Below are 5,000 nucleotides of genomic sequence, written 5' to 3'. Positions count from 1 at the left end.
CCTGCTGCAGAGAGAAATGAAACCGGAAGTGCTGTTTGTACAAACACAACGACGGGGGATTATTATACATCATCATGGCCTTTTCTGGACTTCCGTAGAAGACAGATCTTAAAACATATGATGTTTGTTCCACACTAATAAATCTAAATCCCCAAACACTGAATGTTCATCGAAGAGAGAAACTTATATATAAAATATATAACACACAGCTGATAAACAGCAGCTTCACAGGGAAGATGACTTCAGTCCCGGGGAAGTGACGCAGTTTTCTTACTGCTGTTTTTACACCAGTAAAATAAAATATAAAGTCGTTTCTGTTAAAGAAATAACTTACTTTTATTCAGCAGTCCATGTTGTGTGACATTAATATCACCGTTTCTGCCTGGTGTTGAGGTTTTTCTGCTTTTCCAACAGAGACAAAATGGAGTCGAGTCTGAGAGAGAAACTTCTTCTTCTTCTTCCTGCTTTTTGTGGTCGGCAGAAACTCTTCCGCTTTCCGGTAAACTGACGTCACTACCTGTGACGTTTCGCTCCGCACCCTACCGGCTGAAGCCTGCAGAACGGGGCGGTATGTTAATAACCGGTAAAGAATAATAAGCGTGAATCAAATATTTAAAAACACATGAAAAATGATATCGCACAAAACTGAAACATGAATTCAAAGTTTTCTGAATCGCACACAAAAGCGTTTTCCTTGGTCATATTACTGTGTGTTTGTGATCTCTGACAAGTTCTGCTCAGGTTTTCTTTTTTTGAACGCTTGCGCTGTTTTTCCCTTCGTGATTATTATTATTATTATTATTATTACTACTACTACTATTATTATTATTATTACTATTATTATTATTATTATTATATAATCACTTCCGCATGCTCCGCTTCTTTCGTGGGTTAAATTGAGCAGTTGTTTCCATTCATTGATCTTCACTTGTTGTGCATGCTTATGTGAATGTCTTAAAATGAATCACATCCTAATGTTCTCATGTTAACCATATGTAATATGTAACATATAACAACATATGTAACAGATATAACAAGATACGCCGGTGTCCAATGTCTATTGTGCACCAGAACACAGCGCAGTGTAGCGAGGCAGGATGGACCAGTTACACATAGAAGCGAAAAAAGAGAAAAATATTAATGCATGCATACTGTAAATGCATTCTGTGTTATGGGGCAATCCCCTTTTCCTCCAAAAGTGAAGAGGAAAACTGATTAATGCCATCGCTCCATCACTCCCAGAAACAAGTGCTACTGTAAATGTAGTCAGCGTAGTAAACAAGGCACATTGTGTTACTATTCACAGAAAACTGCTGCAGATATAGTCGCTGCTTTCGCTTAAAACTGATTCACTGTGAGTGATGTGCCGTTCAGAAACCAAACCGACTCTGAGTCGGATCACTTAGATTCATTTTAAATTGGAAATAAATAAATGAATGAATGAATAGAGTTGAAGAAATGAACTCACTTCACTTTGGTGTAAAAGAGACTCTTTAGTTTATTTCTGCATGCAGCTGGAGAGATCACATGTTGGAACCACATACTGTACATACTGTTGCATGGCACAAGCACATACTGTACAGGACACACACACACACACACACACACACACACACACACACACACACACACATACACGGGCAGTCTCGAATTTAAATCACAGCTCTTTTTTACATTCACTAATTTAGTCTCAGTGATCAGGACAAATAACATTTTATGGCTTGTGTTTTAAACTCATACACACTGTATACAGTCAGAATGCAGCGACACACACACACACACACACACACACACACACACACACACACACGCACACACGGTTGCTCTGTATGTGAGTGTGAAGGCCCACAATATTACTATTAGGTTATTACAGTTTGATTGTATGTAATAACATTAGTAATAACATTAGTAATAACAAACCAGGACTGCAATCCGAAGAGAAATAAAACACTAAAGCAATAAAACACACAGCAGTTAAACACACCTGTATTGCACGATGGTATTAAACACTACAACAGACACAATGAGTAACATTTACCCGAAATAAACTCACATATAAAGCTTTTCTTTGCACAGAATCAAATGTGTAAAAAAAAAAAAAACGGCTTCCAGCTTTCCTTCTTCTTCTACTACTACTACCACCTACTGACTGTTGGTGTTTTACCGCCACCTACTGGACTGGATCACGAGTAAGCCTACGCGTGTCGGATTTCTGCCAGTCTTTTCTTCTCTTCACATTTTCTGCTGCTGTTTATATTTATGTTTCAACTAACCACTGACTTTATTTCTTTATACTCGACTTTACTTGATTTTATTTCTTTATACTCGACTTTACTTGACTTTCTTTATACTCGACTTTACTTGACTTTATTTCTTTATACTCGACTTTACTTGACTTTATTTCTTTATACTCGACTTTACTTGATTTTATTTCTTTATACTCGACTTTACTTGACTTTGTTTCTTTATACTCGACTTTACTTGATTTTGTTTCTTTATACTCGACTTTACTTGACTTTATTTCTTTATACTCGACTTTACTTGATTTTATTTCTTTATACTCGACTTTACTTGACTTTATTTCTTTATACTCGACTTTACTTGATTTTGTTTCTTTATACTCGACTTTACTTGATTTTGTTTCTTTATACTCGACTTTACTTGACTTTATTTCTTTATACTCGACTTTACTTGACTTTATTTCTTTATACTCGACTTTACTTGACTTTATTTCTTTATACTCGACTTTACTTGATTTTATTTCTTTATACTCGACTTTACTTGACTTTATTTCTTTATACTCGACTTTACTTGACTTTATTTCTTTATACTCGACTTTACTTGACTTTATTTCTTTATACTCTTACATATCTCAGTGTATTTTATTTCTTTCACTTACCCGCAGTGTGAAAACCTTAAACTAACCACTAACTTTGTAAACTACGTTTCCATGGACAGCAGTAATGTAATTATTGCCCTTATTCTGAGTAAGACAACACTGTGATTAAGGTGTTTACACGAGTCGCTTTTAGAATACTCCTGTCATGTTCCCGTTTCTGTCTGAAACACCGCCCTGCTGCAGGGAAGATGCCTTCAGTTCCGGGAAGTGACGCAGTTTTCTTACTGCTCTTTTTACACCAGTAAAATAAAATATAAAGTCGTTTCTGTTAAAGAAATAACTTACCTTTATTCAGCAGTCCATGTTGTGTGACATTAATATCACCGTTTCTGCCTGGTGTTGAGGTTTTTCTGCTTTTCCAACAGAGACAAAATGGAGTCGAGTCTGAGAGAGAAACTCTTTCACTTTCCGATAAACTGATGCACTACTATTGGCTAGAGGAGGAGCTGTAGTGGACCAATGGTGACGCTAAAGCCCGCCCCCTCATTTACATGAAACTGCAGCTTTTGAAAAAACAAGCGGAGAATGCGGAAGTGATTATATAATAATAATAATAATAATAATAATAATAATAATAATAAGAGCGAAGTGAAAAACAGCGACACTCCCTACACTAGAATTCTATAGGAATAAACTAGAATTCTATAGGAATCGGAGAATCCGGAAGTGATTATATAATATAATAATAATAAGAAGGAGAGGAATATATAATACGGGGTACACTATTTTTATAGGCACCATCGTTTTATTGATCATTTTCACTCATTAATTTCAGAATAATCACTTTCCAGGAATTGCACAGAAGTGGCCTGCTCTGTCATCTTTCTCTCCCTGTAGGAGGTGGAATGAGTTTCTATGAAGACCGCCCATTCAAGTTATCTTTTCTCTCCCTGGATATATTATATAATAAAATGTTTTACTAAATGCCATTGTTTGCCTTGTTTATTTTACACTATTGACCAAACTTCTTTCGTGGGTTAAATTGAGCAGTTGCTTGCGTTCATTGATCTTCACTTGTTGTGCATGCTTATGTGAATGTCTTAAAATGAATCACATCCTAATGTTATCTTCTGTTAACCATAGAAGCAAAAGAAATATTAATGCATACATACTATAAATGTATTCCATGTTATGGGGCAATCCCCTTTTCCTCCACAAAGTGAAGAGGAAAACTGATTAATGCCGTCTCTCCATCACTCCCAGAAACAAGTGCTACTGTAAATGTAGTCAGCGTAGTAAACAAGGCACATTGTGTTACTATTCACAGAAAACTGCTGCAAACATAGTCGCTGCTTTCGGTTAAAACTGATTCACTGTGAGTGATGTGCCGTTCAGAAAACGAACCGACTCTGAGTCAGATCACTTAGATTCATTTTAAATAGAAAAAAAAATAGTGTTCAATAAAATGAACTCACTTCACTTTGCTGTAAAAGAGACTCTTTAGTTTATTTCTGCATGCAGCTGGAGAGATCACATGTTGGAACCACATACTGTACATACTGTTGCATGGCACAAGCACATACTGTACAGGACACACACACACACACACACACACACACACACACACACACACACACACACACGGGCAGTCTCAAATTTAAATCACAGCTCTTTTTTACATTCACTAATTCAGTCTCAGTGATCAGGACAAATAATAACATTTTATGGCTTGTGTTTTAAACTCATACACACTGTATACAGTCAGAATGCAGCGACGCGCGCACACACACACACACACACACACACACACACACACACACACACACACACACACGGTTGCTCTGTATGTGAGTGTGAAGGCCCACAATATTACTATTAGGTTATTACAGTTTGATTGTATGTAATAACATTAGTAATAACATTAGTAATAACAAACCAGGACTGCAATCCGAAGAGAAATAAAACACTAAAGCAATAAAACACACACAGCAATTAAACACACCTGTATTGCACGATGACATCAATAAATAAAAACACAATCGTCCGGTAAACATGACATATACAATTAAACATGTGGTTTAAAGCTGCAGTAAGGAACTTTTCTTGGTTAAAAACGAACATAAATCAAATCAGTTGTTGAACTCGTCCATAAAAAAATCAG

The 5,000-nt window shown here is 36.2% G+C and overlaps 2 protein-coding genes across 30 annotated transcripts in view; both read right to left on the bottom strand.

Moving 5' to 3' along the window:
* LOC108272815 (uncharacterized) overlaps positions 1-4,685 on the bottom strand; it is a 257,124-nt gene extending 252,439 nt beyond the window's left edge. For 25 of the 29 annotated variants that reach the window (XM_053684765.1, XM_053684764.1, XM_053684769.1 and 22 more), the window contains exons 1-2: positions 3,185-3,335; positions 335-553 (exon numbers count right to left, since the gene is read on the bottom strand). The gene's annotated coding sequence lies outside the window, so the exon portion shown is untranslated. Of the gene's footprint in view, positions 1-334; positions 554-1,152; positions 1,172-2,899; positions 3,158-3,184; positions 3,341-4,314 lie in introns of those variants that run through there. The other 4 variants (XM_053684750.1, XM_053684771.1, XM_053684751.1 and 1 more) reach the window with 4 other exon arrangements.
* Positions 4,686-4,827: 142 nt separating this feature from the next.
* The window catches only part of gga3b (golgi associated, gamma adaptin ear containing, ARF binding protein 3b), a 13,724-nt gene continuing 13,551 nt past the window's right edge, over positions 4,828-5,000 (bottom strand). Inside the window, exon 17 of the mRNA XM_053684788.1 lies at positions 4,828-5,000. This exon is cut by the window's right edge and continues 1,297 nt beyond it. The gene's annotated coding sequence lies outside the window, so the exon portion shown is untranslated.

This window comes from Ictalurus punctatus, chromosome 12 (genome assembly GCF_001660625.3).
Source record: "Ictalurus punctatus breed USDA103 chromosome 12, Coco_2.0, whole genome shotgun sequence".
NCBI lineage: Eukaryota > Metazoa > Chordata > Actinopteri > Siluriformes > Ictaluridae > Ictalurus > Ictalurus punctatus.
This window is presented reverse-complemented; position numbering and strand designations above follow the sequence as displayed.